At 39.5% G+C, this 12,149-nt stretch overlaps 1 protein-coding gene across 1 annotated transcript in view; it reads left to right on the top strand.

The window, feature by feature from the left end:
• LOC120572720 (rho guanine nucleotide exchange factor 17-like) overlaps positions 1-12,149 on the top strand; it is a 59,613-nt gene that overhangs the window by 31,064 nt on the left and 16,400 nt on the right. The gene's annotated exons all lie outside the window — the stretch shown is intronic.

Genomic DNA, 12,149 nt, shown 5'->3' on the forward strand with positions numbered 1-12,149 from the left:
TGGTCAAGCCCACACCCCCACCCTCCACCTTGCCCTCCCCCTCTCTCCTCCTCAATAGCTACAGAAACAGAAATGGCACATACTAAGGAAAGCTCATTCTGGGACTGGCTCTAGTGGCTGTAATTCTGCACCAAGGCTGAATTTCGGGAAAGAGACTTCAGATACAGTATTAGGGGACCACTAAGGTCTATATAAAAGCATCCAAAGAGCACCATGTCATGGGACCTTTTAATAAATAAACAAATGACGAAAGAAACAGAGGTGCAGATATAAAGAAGGCAAGATCTCCCGGTTTATTTTTTACAGAACTATAAAGCATTAGACTTCGGAAGAAAGTTATTAGTTTGAATTGCTTATATGGGATTAAGTGGCCTTTATTTGGTATTAAAGGTTTGTCACTAAAGAAAAGATTTTAAAAAATAGACGTATGGCCCAGAGAAAAATTCTGTGTTCCAACTTCGAACATGCCTGAGAGATTGTCATCTCTGATCTCTGTCACCAGACCTTCAAACTCGTCTATTGTTTCTATGGCAACAAGGATTAAAGGCCAATTTCCTGCCACGAGCTTGACCTTTTAAATGTCCTTTTGTGACCTTTTTCTGTTGTCACCATCTGATCTCCGTTGGAGAGAAAGAGCCTGAAGTGTGTTCGGGTTTATCGCTGGACAAAAGCCACCACATACCATGCTTAACTCGAATGGAAAACTCGTGTTTATCGATATCTTAGTCAAACTATAAAAGTGTTGCAATGTACAGTAGAAGTACTCTGTATTTAGCTGGTGGACATCAAATCAGTTAAGGCTTGTTATGTGTGTAAATATTGCATGGCATAGGGTATTTTTAAAGATACTGTTGCTTCTCTCAGTTCAGTTCAGCTCAATCCCACATGCCGTGCCGTCTTCTACTTAGGAAACGTTTTCATTAAAACTGCATTTTAGATCTATGCACTCATTAAAACTCGTTGGCAATGCGTGCCATCCGGCCGATGTGTGCACACTCACTTACACATGCAATCAATCATTTTTACCCTTTTGTCAAAATTGCTGTTTTGCCCTCTTTATGCTCTGGTCACCCATCTTGATTTTTCTTTTTTGTGTTTGTGGTTTTCTGTGTATTACAAAAGGGTGTGGACTTGCTTGCTGCGTTATGTTAATGTGGGTGCACTTACTTTATGAATTGTTAAAGGACCCTACTGGTGGTTCTGCATGTTTTAGATAATTAACTTTACGTGGTATGCAGTTGCTTACAGAAACTCTTTGGAAAACTGAGGCCAATAGTGTATGTTAAGGACAGTGGATAATAGTTCAACTGCACAACCCATATGATGAAAATATAACTTTGATCAAAACTTTATGAAAGCACGAAAAAAGAACATGTTCACATAATGCCAGTCCTCAAATAATGATATAATAATAATAATAATAGAATGATATAATATCAGTACATCTACTACACATTATGACTGGGATGGATATTCAGCATAATCTCAATATATTTCCACACTATTCTTTCCATCAGTTCAACTGCACTGCTAAATTTCTCTGTTGCTGTTAAGTTTCTCATTTTGCAGAAATACTGTTCTCACTTACTAATAAATTAATTCTGACTGATAGAACTTTGGTGTCAATATTAAGCTACTTTTCAACTCAACCTTACTGCAGTTTTTCAATATAAAAGTTTTCCATTGAAACAGAGAGGGCTACAAAATATCAAATGAACAGGGTGAATTAGAATTAATGATATGTATCTATTAGTCTCACGTAAAGGCCCTGGCCACAATTTCAGAATTTCCAGATTCTCCAATGTGCTGCTTTTATCTGTTTTAATATAACTGTAGATTGATTCACCTTGGGCTCTGGGAAGATTTAATGGGCATGTTTCATTATATGCTCATATTTGATAGACATAAAGAAATACTAAAGGGGTATTCCATTGATATAGTATTGCGCTTCCATAAAGTTGAGGGACTCGCAAGAGACTGATTTAAAAAAGAAAAAGAAAAAATGGGAATAATCAAAGCTACGGAAGTGTATAACATTCACCATAGGAAAAAAAATGTAGACACCTTATCTCGTAATATTGAGAAAATAACTCTTAATTTTGAGAACAGATCTCGTAATTATGAGATAATTTTAAACACCTGGAAGGTGTTACACCTGGTAACAATCCCATCTATAGTACTTAAAGACATTAGCATCTCCTAATGTCTCAAACCCAAATAAAAACGGATTAAACTGAACAGGTGAGTCGTAGGCCTATTTGCTTCCATGGCATCAGCTAGTCTGAAAGCTTCAGACTAGCTGTTTTCTGTTGTGAAAATGCATTACTCTCATAATTAATTAATCTTTTCTCAAAATTACGAGATCAGGATCTCGTAATTATGAGATCTTTTCTCAAAATTATGAGTTATTTTCTCAATGTTATAAGATAAGGTGTCTACATTTTTTTTTTATATGGTCAATGTAATACGCTTCCGTACAAAGCAGCAGTGGCTGAGATACCCTTACTTTTAGTACCAAGTATTATTATTAAATTATTATTTAAAGTTTTAGTAAATTAAACATTATTATTATTATTATTATTAAAAAAAAGGAAAAGGGTAGCAACCTGGACAATGGGAAATACATCTTAGTCACTAAACATAATTTGTAGTTTTAATAGCTAAAACAGGAAAACACAGATTTGGTGCTTTTTAAAATGACACACTTGCTCACTGTTGTCATGGTTATCGGTGGGCTGCTGCCATTCAGTGTGCCTGCATGGAAACGGATAAAGATAGAAAATACATTACAACTCAAGTCTGTATTGCCTCAATGGAGCATTTAACTGCAGTGGGAGTAGAGGAACTTAAGACAGTGTTGTCATGCAAGAATTGATGCTGTTGTGACATAAGGAGGATGTTATTTTGGACGGATCATTTGAAAGCTACTTAAGAGGGAGATGGATGAATGGACAGCTCTGTCATCCTCCCCTCTCTCATCCCACAGATGCCTCAATCGATGATTTATTGAGGGATTGGTTGAGTCTGGCTGAGCTGAGTGCTGTGAGCGTCTGCCTTGCCTGCTGTCTCTCATTTTACACACCCGAGGGGAGGGCCATGACACACACACACACCCACCCACCACACACTTTGTATTTCTTCCGTGGTCCACACACACACCTCGACATACGCTCAGATCTTGCTTACATCCTCCATGTAGCAGAAAATGATCAGACACCCATGCATACATGCTGAAGTATGCTCCTTTGCCTCTCACATACGGCGTGGGTGTGTGCTGCGTGACACAGACGTTGTGACAGCTGCGTAGCCGAGTCTACCTAAACAGAGCAGGACCAAGACACTTTGGCACACAACACTGAATTTATGGAAGAGCAAAAGATTTGCATGCAGAGAGGTTGCTTTCTGAAGGACTGAATTATTTAAAAGCGTCTTTTGCCACAAGAAGAGAGGACAGAAAAACAACGGCAGGGAAGATGTTTATTTTATGTCGTGAATAAAAGGAAAGGTGGGGATCCCTTTGACCCTTAGGCGTTTATTCTGTGGACATGAAGACTGCATTTTATCTGTGATTAAACAAACCGATAAAAACCCTGCAGTTTTGTGTGTCTATGTGCCAAAGTGAGTGTGCATTTGGGCACAGGGACCGCTCCGTATGCTGCAAATGGTGCGAACCCTTGCCCAGTTCAGCATCGCTCTGGAGGAAATGAATGAGAATGGAGAGAATTCAGGAGATGAGGGAGGAGGTGGAGAAGTAGTGGTGGACAGAGATACTGTGGACCAGTTCAGAAACAACAAGAATGGGAACACCAGCAGGAATTTGAATGGGAATGGACTTTGTGCCGGAAGCCCCAACGGAGAGGTAGACTAGGTGTTTTCTTTTCTTTGCCTTGGAGATTTGTGGCTTTAGATTTCATCCAGCCTTCTTCTTTTTCCTCTCGTGTTCTCATTCTCTTTCTTCTTCTTCTGCTGTAGATGCTGCCTTTCTTTGAATTCTTTTTTGTTCTGTTTTTCTGTGTATCTCCTTCACTGTCATAGCTCATTCCTTGATTTAACATGACTGTCTTACTTGTATAATGGGTCTTTCTTCAGATCTCCTCTCTCTGTCTCTCTCTACAATAGAATTAGAGCTGAGTGAATTACATGATTAGCTCCAACACCTACTGTCACAAACACTCTTACTACTCTTGTAGTCTCACGGTCTGTCCATCTGCACTCGTTTATGAATCTGCACTCACTGTCCAGTGTTTTGATGATCTGTGCGTACACGGTCTGTGGTAGTTTTTTCATATATGTATATATTCTATGTTAAGTCCTCTCTAGTAGCATTTTCTTTTTGCGCGATTGTCGTGTACTTCGAGTTATGCATGCATGAGTGGCAGCAAAATCAACAAACACGCTTCGGATTACCTCCACACATGCGTGAATGCACAAACTCGCACATACTGCAGACATAACGCGGCCGCTGTAGTTCTGCTAATCCTTACAACCAGCCTGTTAATCCACCCCAAGGACTGACGTGTATTTGTACGTGGGAGGGTCAAGTAAATCTATTTAAGAGCAGCGATACATGTTCTTATGATGCATTTCATTATAGAAGTGTGGAAAATGAGAGCTAACTATTCACCATAGCAAGGACACAAGACTTTCTTAGGCCTGACAGTATGACACTTTTGGTAATCTGTCTTTTCAAATAATTGTAGCACCCCAACTGATAGATCTCTGAATTATTTTCTATTCATATTTTGATCCATCAAATCTCAAAATATATATATAAAAAGAAAGTCATACATTTTCTGTTGTGTCTTGTTTTGTCTGACAACCTGTCCAAAACTTCAAAGATATTTTAATATCATAAAAGAGTAAGAAAACCAGCAAATATTCATATTAGTCAAAATGTATGCCATATTTGCTTGAATGAATTACTATTATAAAATTATAAAATAATTATTATTATAAAATAGTGGCCAATTAATGCCATTTTCTTTTTTGTCAATTAACAAATCAATGAATCAACTAATCGATTCTGATTGTATGTAATGCAGTATAGGTACAAAAAAATAGATTCAATTTGTGGTTTGATAAAGGCAAATATTGAAGCAGCAGCAGAGGACCAATTACACACCTTAACATAGATGTTTTATGAAGTGATTGTGTGAATGTGAGGTGAGACCAATGTGAGGAGCTTTAGAAAGGAAAGAGTAGGATGAGAGGAAGGGAATGGAAGAGGTGATGATGACGGAGGAGTCGAGGTGTGGATCAATAGTCTGTGTTCGCTCGTCTGAAAGGGAGAGAAAACTATTTGATAGTAGTCAGCAGTCTGTGGCATGCAAATAACAATTAGGGAGAACATAGACACACAGGCTGTCACTCACATCTGCACGCAAAATGACATAACCCTGCCAAAAGGCAGAAGCTTGACGAGGAAGTGACGCATGAGACTATTACGTTCAGGACCTAGAAACATGAAGATGTGAAAATCGATCTGTTTACAGAGGTGTATGTGTGAATGAAAAGGGGAAAAGATGGGTGATGAGGATACTCTTTGGCCGAATTCGAGCTGCCTGTTGCTGCGTTCGCCAGGCTGTTGCCAGGGGAAACAGTCATCAGGGAGAGGGGATGAAAACGGCAGGGGTGGAGAGGTGTGACGACAGCAATGAGATGAGAGGAAAGAGCTGTGTTGCCGCTGCTGATGCTTTTAATGAAATCACTTTAGCTCAGATCTCAAACAGTATGGGGTTTGGGGAACTTGTTTCAAGATTATTTTTTTGGGGCGTTTTAGGCTTTTATTTTTACATCATTATTTGTATTTTTTTTTTTTTTTAGTTCAAAGTGATACAGCTGCAGTCTTTACAGCTGTGTCCCAGTCTTTTTGTCGGCGGCGTAGGTCACAGAGAGAGAAGGAAATGACCTTACAAAATATTTGATGGCCCAAAATTGAAAGCAGCTGCGGCCCTTGGAAAGAATTGACATTGACAAAATACCACTTTTAGATACTACATTTTGTGTACAAAACAGGTACAGGATGAAAAGTTGTTGTCTATCCTGTAATGAATACATTACATTCTGCAATTGAACACCTTGTATGCCGTTCAGTTTTTCTCATTTAGCAGCCCTCAAACGCCAAGGTGTGGCCTGGTCAAACTACCATGAGGAAAATTACAGCAACGGTTTTGTACAGTTTTATACAAACAAAAAGTATGCTGCAACACAGTAATAGCAGTGCTATATTAGAGTGTACAGAACAACATACACTCACAGCAAAGGCAGACAGTACATAGTTGATACACCGCATGACCTTGGCTACATGAAACTAAAATAGTGTCTGCCTGTGCTCTGACTCTGGTTTATGTTGTCTTTACGGTCATGCTGTAATGTTTGGCTGCAGTTGTGACGAATAACTTACTTTATGGACCCCCTGTGTCCATGCCATTATCAAGACACCAGAGCTCGCAGAGGGACTCATGAGAACATGCTGTACTACTCACACACACACACACACACACACACACACACACACACACACACACACACACACACACACACACACACACACACACACACACACACACACACACACACACACTGTACACACTTGTTCAGATCTTTCTCTCCCACACACAGTCAAGGGTTTCTTCTCAGATCTCCTCCAGTGTTAATAAGTGACGGGCAGAATCCTGTGAATCATCTATCCTGTCACAGTTACCGCCATGCCACAGGCTACAACCCTGACTTCCGAGTAACGTTTGAGATTGTGACTGTGTCTTATAGAAAAGAATAACCGGATACATAACATATTATGGCATACTCTTTGTGCCCCTCTGTGAATTCTATCTCAAATGAGCAGGCTGTGATGTACAGACCTGTCTCTCTAAACAGATCTTAGCTTGGGCTGTTTTGGGCTGATTAAATTACAAAAACACATTCTTGCTCTCCAGGCCACATCATTCCTAAGATCTGGGTGGTTAAATAGATCAAAGTTATCAGATTACAAATAATTTGAAGCTGTGATTTTAAGAGCTCTGAAAATAGGTGACTCCTTAGGTTTATGAAAGATATTTAATTTAGGAGATACTGCATTAGATAGATAGATAGATAGATTAGATAACTAATATTGCACTATATATATATATATATATATATATATATATATATATATATATATATATATAAAAAAAAAAGAGAGAGAGAGAGAGAGAGAGAGAGAGAGAGAGAGAGAGATATATATATATATATATATATATAGAGAGAGATAGAGAGAGAGAGAGAGAGAGATAGAGATATAGAGAGAGAGAGAAATATTAGTTATTCATGCTTGATTACAAAGATATTTAAGCAACAGCATATATTATGTAGGCTCATAAGGTAATCCAAAATGAGCTGAGACCAAATTTCTGCAGATTGTAGAAATTAAATGTGACGGGCATCATTATACGTATAATGATGCCTCTCACACATTAAATTTCAGTTTTATATTACAAGTTACTTTTAGATCCTGTTACAAGGCTAAGCTAACCTGGGCTCGTATAACAAAGATACACGGCTACTAAAGACTAGCCTAGCCGGTAACATTATTCCCCCTGTCTCCTTTACCTGCGTGTTGCATTTAACGTGAGAGGGAGACCTAAACTGGCCTTGATGAGTGTATACTTTCCCACCTAAGAGGGGTTGTGCTGTGTTAAACTGACTCACCCAGCTGCGGTTTCAATTTGCGTTCTGGAGCCAGGCGTGCAGGAGTCGATCTTTTCTGCTGTCTGGTGGCCACTGTTCCGCATTAAATGCTCCGCGTCCTCTCCTTTGTCTGCCTCACGACTCTGCGAGCCTGCTCTCCGTGGTGTAGAGTTCAGGTTTTAAACGGTGTATTTCCAAAAGTTGTGTTGTGGGAAAACAAGAATAGTCTTTCAGCATCTTTGTCTTCAGTAGTGTTCTCCATGTAGAAACGTGTGGTTTGCCGCTGTCAACACCTGCAATGCCTGGATTAAATCAGATCAACCAACACACCCTCATTGTCAGTCTGGCCATGTACATCAGCCTAACTACACACACTATCAGCTGACACAGACTAAAATGTAACAATCCACTTTATCGTAAACATTCAAACCAGCAGGGTTATTTGTGCCTGTGCATCGACATTCATGAGGTGCTTTGCATTGACCATTTATGGTTGAATGTGGGTGTGTAGAGGGTGGGATATAAGGCTGACTCACGTGCGGCTGTTTCCATGTGGACTGTAATTTATAAAGGAAACATTGCCTGCAGGTGTGCATGCGCACGGTTTTATAAATCTGATTTATTTTTTGGGCCACGTTATCTTTTTCTTTTATGCGAACATACACTTTGAGTGGATCCTACGCACTCTTTTATTCATGAGGCTTCAGGTGTCAGGGCTGAGGCTCTGAGTTTCTAAGTTATTTTTTTGTTTTTCTATTGGATTGTCAGTGGTGGCAAACAATCAATGGGCTGTGAGTTCTGTGCCTGCATTTTTTTAATTGATATAGTCAAGTAATAAATATATGTATTTTTTAATTTAAGTGGCTTTATTGGCATGACTGCATACAATACATGTCAAAGCATGTTAAGCAAGCAAAACTTTATTTATATAGCACATTTCATTTCAGGTGGAAGCACAATGTGCTGCACAATGCGAGAACTACCACGGACGTTGCAACCACAAACGATATGTGGATAGTGCAGTAGTGACGTAGTAACCCTTGTGTTGACTTCGGGTCATGTTGACCCGTTTTCAGTTTTTGTTTTATATGGGACGTAGAAAATGAGCGCTGAAAATGTGTAGATGAAAAATTTAACAATTTAAAACGTTGGAAAAAGCAAAAACAAACATGGCATCGAAAAAAGTTGACGGGAAGACAACACAAGACTAATAGGTTTCTCTTATAAATATGAGAAAAGGCCAGGTGTCATGAGTGGAATGTAGCTCTCATTAATGGTATTGGTTACACCTGTGCTTAGGCTCGTTAAACTTCTGTCACACCTGTGTCAGCTTAACTCCCTGCCACTGCTTTTCTCAAGATTGTTTAAAGATAATTCCAGTGTATTACTACCTGGCTCTTACTTTTGTAGTTTAGTCCATCTTTCTTATTGGTTTTGATAAAAATTGATTTGGAATTTTAACAAACCGTGAAAACAATGAAATCAAATAACATAACTAGACTAGCGTTACTCCCCAACCTCTACCTTGTGAGCTGGACAGGGGGAAAATGAGATGGGGAAAAAAGTGACTCATCCTGTGTCCTCATAGCACCACACAGTGTGTGACTGTTGTTTTATTACGCTGACTGGGCTCTCTGGTCTGTGGCTTGACTCAGACTGGACTGAGTGTCTTGTCTTCAGCTCTGCTGTTGTGAGAGACCAGCCTTTCCTGTGACCATTCAGCCTCTCAGCTGGGATTCCTATGGTAACCCTGCTAGCAAAGTAGAACTAGCATTCCTAGCATTATTGCACCATGTTGTGTGTGCGTGTGTGCGTGCGTGCGTGCGTGCGTGTGTGTATAATCAGATAAAGACGACCAGCACAGAACAGAGGAACATTTTCCTTCTTATTTACCTCATTGTCACACACATACAGTACGTGTTATTCCCGTCATCCTGTTCCCATCATTATTAACTGATCTCTGAGAGTCCAAATCACTCCGTGTGTGTGTGTGTGTGTGTGTGTGTGTGTGTGTGTGTGTGTGTGTGTGTGTGTGTGTGTGTGTGTGTGTGTGTGTGTGTGTGCGCCATGTCCCATGTGCTTGTTTGCCTGTTTCATAGTGAAAGCAGTCAATTTTGTGTGTTTTTGTCAGGGTGACATCAAATAATGATTCAGCAGTCGTGAGAAAAGAGAGTGCATCTTCATTCGTCAGTTTGATCATCGTAAATGAGATTTAATTTGCATGAGACATTCATGCAGAGGCTGGTGTGTGTGTGTGTGTGTGTGTGTGTGTGTGTGTGTGTGTGTGTGTGTGTGTGTGTGTGTGTGTGTGTGTGTGTGCGTGCGTGCGTGCAGCACTGTCAGGAGATGCTGACTGAAACAGCATCTATCACTGCAGTTGTAGCTACTGGGAGAATCCTGCTTTTACTACATATACCGTACACTACATAAATACTGCAGGTTGTAGTATTTCTGAGAGAGCACTGCAGTTCAAATATATAGAGATTACTGTAGTTGCTGTCTAGCAATGCAGTTGTGCTTTATGTTTGATAGCATTATTCTCAACAAGTTATCATCTGTTGGCACAAGTGGTTTATTGATTGATTGTAAGATATGATAGTTCGCTGAAGCACAGAAGGGAGGGGGAGGGGACGGGATGAGGAGGAGGGAGGGGCGAGCTAGTCTCGTTTTGTTTGAAAATACTTTGAACGTCAACAAGAATAACGTTACCCAACATCGCTTAGAGCACCCAGACAGCAAATGATGTGACAATAATTATGATTTATCATTTTACTCACTCAACACAAATGCCAAACATTTGTGAATATTTGCTACATATTTATAATAATAGTTAATCAATAATACAAAATGATTTACCTATTTCATATACTTGTATATTGAGGTGGTTTTTTTGTGTGTGCTGATGGTCAGAAAAACAAGCAGTTTGAAGATTTCACTCTGGGGTTCAATTGTGATGTATATTTTCCATTATTTTCTGATAGAGTGTGAACTTTTAATTGAACAATGTAAAACAACATTGACTGTCTTTATTTATAACAAAAAGGTACATAAATAATCTTACAAAAACCCAGCAACAACTGTTACAAACCAGGAGTTTATTAAGTCCATTGAAGACCATTTATTAAAGTTCAAATTAAATCTAATTCATCTAAAATATTGAATGTCTTCTTAGCTTATTGCTGTTCACATCTTTAATTTTGGTGCAATACTGTCAGAGCTTGACAACAAAATAATTAAACCTTGGTTTTAAGTCAGTCTATTTAGATTTGTAGGTGTGACATTTACCCAGAAAGATCAGCAACTGAATTATGAATACTAAAAAAAAAAAAAAAAGAAATCAAGATAACTATCACTTGAGAAACTGGGATTCAGGACACTTTGGCAGGGCTGCTGCTACTGTATCAGGGGACTGACCCAAGATGTATTTTGAATAGATGAGTGTCCCTATTTGGAGGGTAATTGGGGGAGTATAGATGGATGATTACTGCGGTATTGTGTGTTTCCCTCTTTAGCCCTGCATTTATTCCTTCCACTCCATTGTGTTTATATCTCAGGGTAGAGTAGACTTGGACTACATCTCTCACTCTGTGAAGGAGCAAACGGTGTGGAGCTTGGGAAAAATTATTTGATAAGAGATGAGTCACTGGTCAGCCTAACGTTTACTATAAAAAAAAAAAAACATGATGCTTTTCTCCAATTTTAGACGGCAGGTTTTCCACTCGCAATTACTTTGATGCACTTTTTGACACACACTCTCTCTCTCTCTCTCTCTCTCTCTCTCTCTCTCTCTCTCTCTCTCTCTCTCTCTCTCTCTCTCTCTTAATGTCACACACTCCTCCATCCACACACCAACTTTCACCCTCGGGTGGTACCCCACAGCGCCCCTGGGATCACTTTAGATGCCAAACACTAAACATGGCCTTTCTGGGAAGTTATTGTTACGGTTATTTATAGGGCACAGTGGTGCTGGCAGAGCGGAGCAAAGGAGGAAGGAAAAAAACCCTCCTGTGTTTTTGTGGCCTGTGTGTTTGTGTGTGTATAAAAGACAGTGAGAGACATTGTGGTTACATATGCACCGTAGGGTTTTGCCTGTGGCTCAGATTGATATTTACAAGTCGCGTATGGAATATTTTGGGAGACTCTCCTGAGACCCTTGAGATAATGTCTGACTTGTTCCATGATCCTTATATACTCCCCTAGTTATTCTCCCACCTCTCACTCTCTGTCTCACACACACACACACACACACACACACACACACACACACACACACACACACACACACACACACACACACACATAGCCTGTTTCAAGTCATAGGATAGACATTACACATTCACATTACAGTATAACTAGAGAAAAGAGGGATGGATTTGTACCTTTTGTAGCACACACCTTTCAATTGTTGCCTTGAAATGTATGGTGTTTTCGCTTCTGATTTTGATCAATCTCACAGTGCAGAAAAGTAAATGATCATATAT

Source organism: Perca fluviatilis, chromosome 2, assembly GCF_010015445.1.
Source record: "Perca fluviatilis chromosome 2, GENO_Pfluv_1.0, whole genome shotgun sequence".
NCBI classification, from domain to species: domain Eukaryota; kingdom Metazoa; phylum Chordata; class Actinopteri; order Perciformes; family Percidae; genus Perca; species Perca fluviatilis.